Source organism: Xenopus laevis, chromosome 2S (genome assembly GCF_017654675.1).
Source record: "Xenopus laevis strain J_2021 chromosome 2S, Xenopus_laevis_v10.1, whole genome shotgun sequence".
NCBI lineage: Eukaryota > Metazoa > Chordata > Amphibia > Anura > Pipidae > Xenopus > Xenopus laevis.
In genome coordinates this window covers 69097884-69111437 of record NC_054374.1, presented here as the reverse complement: position 1 = coordinate 69111437, position 13554 = coordinate 69097884, and the positions used below count along the sequence as shown (strand labels likewise).

The 13554-nt window shown below is 40.2% G+C and overlaps 1 protein-coding gene across 2 annotated transcripts in view; it reads left to right on the top strand.

Moving 5' to 3' along the window:
* hivep3.S (HIVEP zinc finger 3 S homeolog) overlaps positions 1–13554 on the top strand; it is a 78890-nt gene that overhangs the window by 14758 nt on the left and 50578 nt on the right. The gene's annotated exons all lie outside the window — the stretch shown is intronic.

Genomic DNA, 13554 nt, shown 5'->3' with positions numbered 1-13554 from the left:
AAAGTTATTAGAAGATCCAATAAAAAGCATGAATACCTAGAAAACTTCTAAAAGTGTCATTTTTTAAGACAATTTCTAGTGAAAAAAAAATCAGGAAACCTCAAAAGTCAGAGTTGATTAGAAATGGTCCGATAGCATCTGCGTAGCCCCAATTGACTTCTATAGGACCTCAACAACTATAACCTGGCACATTTTTGTATTAGAGTTTTTTTATGTTTTTTACACTTAATAAATCTCACATATTTTGAGTTTTAATACAGAAAAAACACAAATTTTTTGAGATTCCTGAAACAAAAAGAAACGTGTAAATAATTTGTAAATTTGTTAGTAAATATGTCCCATACGCTTGTTTTTTTTTCTCCCCACCTCTCATTCCCACTATTCCCTGTCCTACCTCTACAATAGGCCACATTTTCTCTCCTTTCCCTCGTCTTACCCTGTACTTATTTGCTGTTGCCTTGCCTGGTATAAAGTTCTTCCTCATTGCGACATACTTTTGCAGGCTTAGCTAAAGACATTAACAGTATTTAGCCTTTATATTGAGCCTTTATTACAGCTCTGAAGAGAATAAAGCCAATACAGTGTAGTATACACCATTATTTATCAGATTAATTTACTCAAAAGACATGGACAATATTTAACGACTTGCAATCTTTTCAATCAATATTAAAATCAAAAATCAAAATCAATGACTCCAGCAAAGTTGTATAGAGGTGGAATATTATAGAGGTAAAAGATAACTAGTTATACTGTAGTCTAGAAACTGTGAACTGTGAAGAGCCAATGCTAAAGTGGAAGCTTTATAAACTAATTGTAGTGGAAGACAAAACAGTACAGTGGCACAGGTTATTGGATTTTTGTGGTTTTGAGGCTCCTTTTGGTTCACGGACCAACAGTTGATCACCCTTTTTAAGTCAGAACAGTGTTACATACAGTATTACAGCGCTGTTAAATATGTTGGGCCACAAAAATACATGTTAATAATAATTATATATACAATCATGCATATTACAGTTACTTGGTTTTGTAGATATCCTACATGTTTTTTTTGTAATGCATCAGCAAATAGTGCTGCTCCAGCAGATTTCTGCATGGAAATCTGTTTTTCAAAAGAGCAAAGATTTTTTCAATATTTAATTTTGAAATCTGACATGGGACTAGACATATTGTCAGTTTCCCAGGTGTCCCTATTCATGTGTCTTGTGCTCTGATAAACTTTAGTCACTCTTTACTGCTGCACTGCAAGTTGGAGTGATGACTCCCCTTCCTTCCGTCCTTCCCCATCAGCTGAACAATGGGAAGGTAACCAGATAATAGCTCCTTGGTAGATATAAAACAGCACTCAATAGTAAAAATTCAGGTACCAGTGCAACTCCTTCAGTTACATTGAGTAGGAGAAACAATAGCCAGTCAGAAAGCAGGTCCATAGTACAGCACTGGCTCTTTCTGAAAGCACATGACCAGGCAAAATGACCTGAGATGGCTGCCTACACACCACTATTACAACTAAAAGAAATACACTTCTTGGGTTAGGAATGCAATTTTACATGGTAGTGTGAATTATTTGCAGTGTAAACAGCAGAAACGTAACTAGAGGGGGGCGGGCCCTGGCGCAGGACAGGCAGCCGGGCCCCCCGCCCCCCTCCGTACACCCGGAACTGGCCGGGAATATGCGTCGCAAAGCGGTGCACGGACAAATGGTATCTATCAATAAAACAGGAAATCAATATCAATTCATGCAGTTGCTCTTTATGTATTGTTTTTTTGGGAGAATCCACTTCGTGTCCTGTTTATATGTCAAATTTATCAGAGTTAATCTAAATAAAGATATCATGTTTCAAATATTTGTTACAAATGGTATCTATCAAAAAAACAGGAAATTAATATCAATTCATGCAGTTGCTCTTTATGTATTGTTTTTTTGGGAGAATCCACTTCGTGTCCTGTTTATCTGTCAAATTTATCAGAGTTAATCTAAATGTGTATATTATTTTAATAAAAGGGGGACAATGGTGATTCTGCACGGGTATGTCTGCTGCTATAGGGGCGACAATAACTAGAGCGATAGTCTGTTGCTGTTGTCCCTTACTCTGGGTAAGGAATTTTAATTACACTTGTTTCTGATTCTGCACACGGACCGTAGGCTCGCATAATATCGCCTATTTGGATACCTATTTGGCTTTCACAGGAGCCAACCGGGCACTTATCAGATGTTCACATGCACCTATTTGGTTCTTTTAGATATTTATACCACAGATATGCAGTGAATTGATTATCACTCACTGTGATGTTTATTTAATGTTAAATAATACACTCCACTGTTTACATACATTCTCTCTGATGACGTAACTCTCTAATTTTGGCGCCACATTGGATTGAAATAAGTGTAGATGTATGCTTAGGGTTCACCTGCTGAAGACGGCTCGAGTTTAGGAGCTAAAACGTCGTAATAAATCACCATATTCTTTTGCACCAAAAGTCCTGTGAGTGCGGTTCATATATATAGAGAGAGAGAGAAAGAGATACTGAGAGAGAGAGAGAGAGAGAGAGAGAGAGAGAGAGAGAGAGAGTCAAGTCTCTTACAATTAGCAGCAGCTTCAAGCATTTTCCAGGTAAACTCAGTGTGTGTGATCAAAAATATGGCAGCCAATGGAAACCTCATTAGGAGGCTGCTCTTAGAAATGGAAGCTAAAAAAAATTGGAAACCGAAAGACTACATTTGCAGAAGTCAGGAAAACGATTTGCTGTATTGAAAATGCTCAGTGATTTATATGTTAGGTGATATCCTAAAATAGGCTGACCTATTTTTCCCTTGTTCAGTTTTCATTTAGCATATGTATGTGTCACGTAATGAAGCAAAGGGTCTTATTTTTTCCTTGTGCTCCAGTTTGATGCCAGTCAAACAGAGCAACTTTTGGGTTTACCACTGCAGTATTGGAGGCTTGTGTCTTTAGCCTTAAAGGAAAACTATACCCCCAAAATGAATACTTAAGCAACAGATAGTTTATATCAAATTGAATGACATATTAAAGAATCTTACCAAACTGGAATATATATTTACATAAATATTGCCCTTTTACATCTCTTGCCTTGAACCACCATTTCGTGACTCTATCTGTGCTGCCTCAGAGATCACCTGACCAGAAATACTACAACACTAACTGTAGCAGGAAGAAGTGAGGAAGCAAAAGGCAGAACTCTGTCTGTTAATTGGCTCATGTGACCTTACATGTGGTTTGTAAGTGTACACAGTGAATCTTACGATCTCAGGGGGCGGCCCTTATTTTTTAAAATGGCAATTTTCTATTTTTGATTACCCAATGGCACATACTACTAAAAAAGTATATTATTATGATAATGGTTAATTTACATGAAGCAGGGTTTTACACATGAGCTGTTTTACTCAGTATCTTTTAATAGAGACCTACATTGTTTGGGGGGTATAGTTTTCCTTTAAGAACTGGGACATCTTGGTAGCAGTGCCCAAGGCAAAACATACTTTGTATAGCCAATTATTTACATAAAGTAGGAATATTCTGTAAATGTAAAAGGTATAGCCCTTCAGCTGCTGGTGAAATTCAACTTAGAGACCACAGGATTAGACAACACTTTGGTACCGTTGCTCTTTTCCCTGCTATCTCTAATGCCACTGTTCATTCCCAGGTTCTATCATTCTGTCAGCTACTATAGTTGTTGCCTGTGTAGTTAAGATGTGCATTTGTTATGTGTGTTAGTAGTATTTCTTCCTACCTAACTGCTGCTCTATGTGGCCCCACTGTCAACATGAACCAGATTTTCCTCAGGATAGACTGCCAGAATCACTGCTGTTACAAGCCCCAGTTAAAAAATAAAAACTGGATAAATAGACTGTGCAAAATAAAAAAAAAATTCTATTATAGTTAATTAGCCAGAAATTTAATGTATAAAGGCTGCAGTGGCTGGATGTCTAACATTAAAGAACAGAACACTACATCCTGCTTTTCAGCTCTCTAACTCTGAGTGAGTCAGCGAATTTAAGGGAGGCCACATAGGACGTAACTGTTCTGTGAGTTTGCAATACATCTTTAGCATAAAGGTCAGATTCAAAAGCAAACTGTTATGCCCCCATGTGTCCTCCCTCAAGTCACTGATTGGTTACTGCCTGGTAACCAATCAGTGGAAACCAAGAGAGCTAAAAATCAGGAAGTCGTGTTCTGGCTATTATGATAGACAACCAGTCACTCCAGCCTTTATAGATTTATTTTTGACTATATTGAAAACATTTTTTATTTTGCACTTCCTATCTATTTACCCAGTTTTTATTTTTACACTGAACAGTTTCTTTAATATGTTATGGTTCACATTACAATATATCTGAACTACCGAATTCCATGTCTATCTTTAGTCATGTTTTTTATATGCTCTTACAGTAGTGGTGAGAACAAGGCCTAATATCTTGGCCTTGTGATGGAGTGATCAAAACACTAGCCCCCATTTCAAATAAAAGGCACTAAGGTACAGAAACCCATATCAAGCAATAAAAGAATACGCTGGTTCAGTGTGGCCTCCCTTCTACCAGCATGAAATCAGTGCCGGTGCCCCAAGGCCTCGGGGTCTTAGTGCCCGCTATCCACATGCACTTCCCCCCCACGTGAGCGAGTGGGTGCAACAGCGCCGATCCGCGCCTTTATGCCTTCCATTGCCGCCTGACCCCTCCTCACGGCGCTCACATTTTCTGCGCAGGAGGGGGTCGGGGCGCTGCATGACGCTAGTGCAGAGAGCGCAATTGCGCTCTCTGCACTAGAAGAGCCGAATTTCAGGGTTGAAGACCGGAAATTCGGCTCTTAGTTACCAGGAGCGGCATTTTTGCCGCCCCTGGTAACCAGGGGGGCGCTGCCGCCTGAGGCGAGTGTCTCAACTCGCCTCATTGGTTGGGCGCCCCTGGGGTGCAAGCGCCATAGCAGTAGGGGACTCTGTGTTCCCCATGCACTTTAGGATGCAGCTGGGTGGCATGCCATCCCTAAAATTTTGCCGCCCTAGGACCAGGCCTTTGTGGCCTCGCGACAAATCTGACCCTGCATGAAATTGTTCAACCCGCTAACCCATGTCACACCCCAAGTGTGATGCATAGGAAACTTACTCAAAACAAGGATACAACACACTTTATTATCAGGTTTAAAACAGGAAATTTGTTGTATCGGTATTGCGATGTAGCTTGAAGTTGCCTTTAGAGGAAACTTTGGGCTACTTTGCAAAACCGAAACAACAGGTATGTTTTCTCATCTGGGTTTTACATTATTGGCAGTGGAAAGTATTTTCAGATTAATCGACTGTGGTAGAGCAGATTTGTAGTGGGTGAATAATCTCCATTACTCAGCCCCTGCTACAACAACATTCCCCACTTCCTAAACCATCGGAATTTTGTTTCAGTGGAGGAAAGTTTTGCCAGACCCTCAGGGTTAACTGGTCTATCTACTATGCAGCTGGGTAATATTGATTGAGCCCTTGACTGTTAGATCTTTTTTTTTATGCTTAGACTAGAGAAAAAGATATAAGCATGTTTCAATCGCCAAACAATATGCCCTTCTTCTTCTCAACATTTGTCGCAATCCACATTGCATTGATGCTGCTAGTTCTTTTTATACTGTTAGGAGGGACACTTTATTATCAGGGTTCAAGCAGGAAGTTTGTTGCACTCAAGGGTAAAAAGGTTTGGGGAGAAGCGACCAAGCAAGCACCAGCTGCAATTTATAGTTCCTATAATTTAGACTAGATAATGTGTCAGTATTTCTTATAGTGCAGCACTGCCTAAGCTGCCTCCAGTCCAAATGCACTCACCCCATCCCAGCAATATGACAAAGGAATGTTGCTTGAATAGGTGGAGCTGCCTGTCATCTGACATCTGTACTCCAGCCTATCAAAACATCACATAGCCCCCAGCCCAGTGCAGATGCATGAAGCCTCTCTCTTCTCAAACAGCCGGTGCAATTCCATATGGGGTAAGAGCGGCTGGGGGAGACTTAGGGTATCTTAGGGAAAGCGTAATGCCTGCATTATTAGGAATACTGGCACATACAGTTACATTTATATGAATGTCAGTCTTGTTTTAACCTTATAGGGTTCCCCTTAATCAGTTCACAGAAAGGCCACACAACCTGCAGATTGACATTACCTGAGAATACCCATTCCAGACTTCCAGCACTATACAGCCCTCCTTGGGGCATTGGATCCAATCAACTATTGGATAGAGACTTTCTACCAGGTAGGGTAAGCATGTTAGTTGGCCACAAATAATCTGCTGTACTCTGTTTTGCCGCTTCTAATTTCCTGAAAATGGCTCCCAATGGCAATAATGTAAATTGTTGGTGGGAAACATTTGTGTCGATTTGGTTTTCCAATGTAGCCAGAAGTTGCCCTGTGAGGAAACTTTGGGCTACTTTGCAAAACCGAAGCAACTCGTTTGTTTTCTCACTGGTGTTTTACATTATTGCCAGTGGGAAAGCATTTTCAGATTAATTGCACGTGGACGACTAATTCCACATGTGCCATCAGCCTTATTCAACCCCTGCTACAACAACACTTCCCATTTCTTAGGCAATGAGAACTTTGTTTCTGTGGAGGGAAGATTTTACTAGACCCCCAGGGTTAACTGGTCTATCTACTATGCAACAGAGTAATATTGACTGAGCCTTTGACTGTTAAGTCTTTTTTTTCTATGCTGAGACTATAGGAAAAGACGTAAGGGCATTTCAACCGCCAAAGAACATGCTCTTCTCAACATTTGTCACAATCCACATTGCATTGATGCTGCTAGCTTTTTGGCATGGCCTTTCTTTTATACTGTCAGGAGGGAGAGCCACAAGCTGACTTATTGTGTATATGGGGGCAGATTCAATTAGCTATCACCTTTTCTAGTCAGTGCATAGCTCTTCCTCCTGCTGGTATAAAAGTGCCTCCATTCCAGATAGCTAATGACATCCATGCCACATGGATAAGCATCTTTTACTATCTGGCATTGGCACATTTTATTACCCCCAGCAAGTTGGAGAGCTGCACAATGGACCAAAAGGGCACGGTGTGCTTCATGTTCCACTGCTTCAGACTGATATTGGAGGAGTTTAGGTGATAGTTTGATGTATCCAAGAGGGTTTGAGGGGCACACACCTGGTTGATTTTCTCAATTGCTTGGGTGCACCTCCCGCAGTGTCCTTCCACACTGAACCACAGGAATCAGAGAAGAGATGGGCAACACTCCAGGATAAAGTAAAAATTGCCTTTATTTACACACAGCAGGGCAGCATAGCAACGTTTCGAGCCTCGCACGGCTCTTTGTCGTTTTTACTTTATCCTGGAGTGCTGCCCATCTCTTCTCTGATAGTTTTATGTATTTCAAGTTCGTTTTTGGGTGCAAATTACTGACATCAGATAAAATAACCTATTCAGTAGCGTCACTAGAGGGGGGCGGGCCCTGGTGCCCTGAATAAAATAAAGGTATAGAAAGATAGTCCCATAATGGGCAAGATTGATGTGGGAGACACATGACATCTTATTTGCATAAAACAAAGTTAGTATAGGTATATAGAGACAATAATAACTGAACCCTATTTTAAAGGAAAACTATACCCCCAAAATGAACACTTAAGCAACAGATAGTTTACATCATATTAAGTGGCATATTAAAGAATCTTACGAAACTGGTATATATATATTTAAGTTAATCTTGCCTTGAGCAGGGCCGGAACTAGGGGTAGGCAGAAGAGGCACCTGCCTAGGGAGCAACCAAAGGGGGCGCTGTGCAGATACCTGTCTTCTGCCTACCCCATGTTCACTGCTCTCCCCTTCCTCCCCTCCTGGCGCTCTCTCCCCTTGACCCCATCAACTCTCTCTCTTCCCCTCCCCTTCGTCACTCTCTCACCCTTCCTCCCCTGCGGCGATCTGCGCATGCGTGTGAACAATGCGCTCCAGGGACATGCGCGCCACGGCCTGTTTAAGTGATGCCTCTGATCCTCGTCCTTCTGCTTTCCACAGATAACACCTACCAGTTGTGTAAATGGGGCCAGCTGAAGACAATACAGGGCTGCAGATAGTGCCTAGTAGTTTGTGTCAGTAAGAGCCAGGTCGCCTAGGGCTCCTGGTCCTATTGGCCCGGCACTGGCCTTGAGCCACCATTTCGTCTCTGTGCTCTCTCAGAGATCTCCTGAGAAATACTACAACTGTAACAGGAAGAAGTGTTGAAGCAAAAGACAGAACTCTGTCTGTTAATTGGCTCACGTGACCTAACAAGTATGGTTTGTTGGTATGTTTGTGTGCACAGTGAATCGAACGATCCCAGGGGGTAGCCCTTATTTTTTAAAATGGCAGTTTTCTATTTATGATTACCCAATGGCACAAGAAAAGTATATTATTATGAAAATGGTTTATTTACATGAAGCAGGCTTTTACAAATGAGCTGTTTTAGGCAATATCTTTTTATAGAGACCTACATTGTTTGGGGGGTATAGTTTTCCTTTAATCACATGGTAGCCATATCAATATCATAAATATCCTGTCTAATCCCAGATTAGTTATTTTAATATTTTCCTTTTTCTACATATATGTTCCAGCTAGCCCATATTGCTGTACAATTCACAAGTTGATGTCACTAATTGTGAATGTGAGACATTTTATTGTTATGATGCCAACTACTTCCCTAAACCACACAGCTATATTATGGGTTAGAGTTGATCTCCATTGCTTTAGGTTTACAGCCCTGACTGCTTGAATATGAAATAGAAGAGATTTGTTGTTTGTGCTGACTGGACCCAACATCATAGAATATACAGGATCTGTTATCCAGAATGATCAAGACTTGGGGTTTTCCGTATAATGGATATTTCTGTAATTTGGATCTTCATACCTTAAGTCTACTAGAAAATCATGTAAACATTAAATAAACCCAATAGGTTGGTTTTGCTTACAATAAGGATTAATTATATCTTAGTTAGGATCAAGTACAAAGTACTGTTTTGTTATTATTAAGAAAAAGGAAAATTATGTAAAAATTAAATAAACCCAATAGGCTGGTTTTGCTTCCCAATGATTAATTATACCTTAGTTGGATCAAGTACAAGGTACTGTTTTATTATTACAGAGAAAACGGAAATCATTTTTAAAAATGTGTAGTTTTTTGATAAAATTGAGTCTATAGGAGACAGCCTTTCCATAATTTGGAGCTTTCTGGATAACGAGTTTCCAGATAACAGATCCCTGTAGTATAATTACTGGGTTTGCAGGTGAATCTTGGCTTGTGGCTTTTTGTATATATTTGCTGACCTGTGTCCAAAAATGGTTGAATGTGCTTGCAACACCATCATATTGTAGCCCTGTTCTACATTATATCTCCAGCAAACTGGGTAAATGCCAGGAAACATCTGATGTAGTTCTCTAGGCAGTAATATGATCTAGCAATGATTTTACGATTGGTTTCTTGAGTTTTTGTGAAGATGCTTGAGACAATACGAGACATTTGCTCCCAGTCTGCCAGGGAAAATGTCTATAACATTTCAGTTGCCCAGTTGTTAGTAAATTTGGGGATACCTTTATGTTTGAAGTTGATGAGTATTGCATATGATTTGGAGATTTTATGAGATTGGACTTCCTGGATTAAGCAAAGATTATGAAAATCTGTAAGGAGAATGTGCTCATTTAGGGAGTCATTCAAACCAATTGGTTAGTTCAGTGTTTACGCTTTTCTAGGAAACCTAAAGCTAAGATGGTTGCCATTTTTGATCATTTGATGGTTCCTGGTTTAATCATCAACATTACAGTGGATGAAAAAATATATTTTTATTAGTATTAATAGCTGTAATATTTGCAGAAAAATCATCCATATTAGAAATATGTCTTCAACCTTTCTGTTACTGTCACATACATATAAAAAAAACTTTGCCACTGAGATTAGTGGTTGTGTTATTTTTTACTGTGTTTGTCACGCTATGGCTGGAGGGGGAGATTTTGTTCCATGGCTTCCCTCTGTCTTTGTGTGAGATTCCATGTGTAGTAAAGCAGATGCTGGCGAACTGCTGTTATTATGCTCTGAATGTGACAGACAGAGCTGGGGAGGTGGGAGGAAGGAAGAATCATGCTCATAAATATTTTGCAGTGACTTCTATAGCTCACTGTTTATAAATGGCAATACATTGAACCTAATTAGGACCAAGATGTATTTATCAATAATGGTTTGTTTAGTACTTTTGTTCTTTGGAAAGTATGTGCTGCTGTTTTTTTGCTGGTTAGGTTCAGAGTTCAAGCACAGGAATCAGTTTATATGAGGGCAGGGATTTTTATCTTGTTGGTCAGGACCCAAAAATGTTGCTTATGGGGATTCCTGTTGATGCCCCTTTTATGTATAATTCATTTTAAACCAGTTTGTGAGTTTTTGGTATTATTTGGATCTCTGAAAAAGGTTCGAGAACGCTATGCTAAGGGATTGATTTGAACTCTTTTACCCTATTCATTTCATTGAGCAATGATATATACACAGCTGGTTATCCTAGTAGCGCTCATGTATGCATGTATATTTTATTTGTATAATGCAACTTGTGTATACAGTGATGAACATTACATGCTGAAACACTACAGCTCAACTGACAACCTGAGGGTGGACTGAATATAAAAAGAATAGGCAATCAGGGCAATGTTCCACATTGAGATTAACCAACAGCGATTCATCTCTGCTTTCCCAATGGCAATAAAGTGAATCATCTGTGATGTGTTGCTTCAGTCTTCCAAAGTCTTTTGCGGTATTATCAAGGCAACTTTAGGCGACTTTGGAAGGCAGTACGTTGGTTTTACCACCAGTGAATTCACTTTATGTCAGGGAAACAGGGTCAGATTCGGGGAGATTAGTCACCTGGCAACAAATCTCCTCTTCTTCAGGACGACTAATCTCCCCGAACTGCCTTCCGGCCGGCTATAATGAAAATCGCCGGCGGGATGGCAATCGAATCGCTTCATTTTTCAAAGTCGTGTGAAGGTGCTTCACGAGGAAACTTCGGGTGACTTCATAGTTACATAGTTACATAGTTACATAGTTAAATTGGGTTGAAAAAAGACAAAGTCCATCAAGTTCAACCCCTCCAAATGAAAACCCAGCATCCATACACACACCCCTCCCTACTTTTAATTAAAATTCTATATACCCATACCTATATTAACTATAGAGTTTAGTATCACAATAGCCTTTAATATTATGTCTGTCCAAAAAATCATCCAAGCCATTCTTAAAGGCATTAACTGAATCAGCCATCACAACATCACCCGGCAGTGCATTCCACAACCTCACTGTCCTGACTGTGAAGAACCCTCTACGTTGCTTCAAATGAAAGTTCTTTTCTTCTAGTCTAAAGGGGTGGCCTCTGGTACGGTGATCCACTTTATGGGTAAAAAGGTCCCCTGCCATTTGTCTATAATGTCCTCTAATGTACTTGTAAAGTGTAATCATGTCCCCTCGCAAGCGCCTTTTTTCCAGAGAAAACAACCCCAACCTTGACAGTCTACCCTCATAATTTAAGTCTTCCGTCCCTCTAACCAATTTAGTTGCACGTCTCTGCACTCTCTCCAGCTCATTTATATCCCTCTTAAGGACTGGAGTCCAAAACTGAACTGCATACTCCAGATGAGGCCTTACCAGGGACCTATAAAGAGGCATAATTATGTTTTCATCCCTTGAGTTAATGCCCTTTTTTATGCAAGACAGAACTTTATTTGCTTTAGTAGCCACAGAATGACACTGCCCAGAATTAGACAACGTGTTATCTTCGGAAAACAAATCGCTCCAATTTCCATCCCGCCGGTGATCTTCATTCTAGCCGGCGGTAAGGCAGTTCGGGGAGATTAGCTGCACCGAAGAAGAGAAGATTTGTTGCCGGGGGACTAATCTCTCCGAATCTGACCGCGTGTCTCTGCCCTATCACCATTGGGAAAGCATGTACAGGAGATTAGTTGCTCGCACAAGAAGATATTTATTGCTAACAATTAATCTCCTGGTGTACCATCAGCCTAAAGATTCGGGGAGTCCTTCCGGCGACTAATCTACCCAGTCTACCTTCCCTTGCCTTACGCCGGCTAAAATGTAAATCGACTGGGGGCAGGCACTCGGAGCAATTCGTTTTCCGAAGTCGCCTGAAGTTTCCTCATGAGGCAATTACAGTCAACTTCGGCAAAAAAATCACTCCGTGTGCCTGTCCCCAGGCGATTTTCATTTTAGCCGGCAGAAGGCAGATCGGGGAGAAGAGGAGATTTGTCTCCCACGAATCTGCCCATGTGGCCAGACCCTAAAGGTCTCTAATACTCTAGGCCTTAAAAATTAAAAAAAAGTGCTCAGAGGACCACTCTGAGTAAGTGTATGCCACTTCTGTTTTTTTGGGGGGGTTTAGATCTCTTTTAAATATTAACTGTCTCCATGCCTTCCTTATTGGGCAGGATTGTAGTGGCAGCTTCTGCTAGGATGCAGATTCAGGCTTTCAAAACCTTCCAATCCCAGTGCGGAAGGAATATACAGTGCACTTGTGATAATTGTAAAATGATCGTGATCTGGAAAGTTTTATTTTTGTTAATAATGACACAATTTATATATTAGGCATACAGTAGAACCCTCAAATTTGACATTTTTCACGGGACCAGAAAAAAATATGATGTACAATCTGGGAAAATGTAAAATCAGCAAAAAGAATTATGAAAAATATATAGGTGGCACCACAAAACAAACCCTTTAAATTTAGGGGATCTAAAATTGTGTTTTCTATGTATTCTCTTCAGTGTCCATTTAAAAAGAAGGCATCAGCTGGCTACACCAAGGGGTATATTTATTAAACTTGGAGACAAACATCACCGGTGATGTTGCCCATAGCAACGAGTCTGCAATTTGCGATTTGAACAGATAAAATAAAAGCAAAGATCTGATTGGTTGCTTTGATCTTTTGACTCATAGTAGACTGATCAGAACTTGTTGTTTGAATGCTACTAGTAATGCGTCTATTTTTAAAATTACAACCTTTGTGCAATAGCATTGTAGAAATTTAAAGTTTTTAAAATGTAAGTGTGTAATCATTTCCTTTACTTGAATGAACTGTGACCAAAATGATATTCAACCCTTAATATCACAACCCAAGGTTAATTTTGTGGAGCTAATTTACTAACATAGGTGGTAAATTGTGCTAGTGCAGTTACCAGTAGCAACCAAGCAGCAAATAGTTTGATTTTTAGTTCTAGCCTGCACTTCCTCTGATTACTTTTCATACCTCTGATCTTTTCCTCTTCAAATCCTTTTCTTTAATGCTGAACCCTATGACACACATCCACTCTTCATGTATTACTTTCACTGTTGCACTGCCCTGTTGTTTTCATTGCACAATTTATCAGTCATTGCCACCACTTTTCTCTTGGATTCTTTAGATAGCTTACAAGCAGTCCTCACTTATGTGTTCAAGGATGCAGAAAGCCAAACAAGCTTCTATTGTCAAAGCTGCTGTAATGCTTGCTACAACCCCTCACAGTTTTGGTGTTCCAGCAACCCCAGGTTTTACACCATAGTGA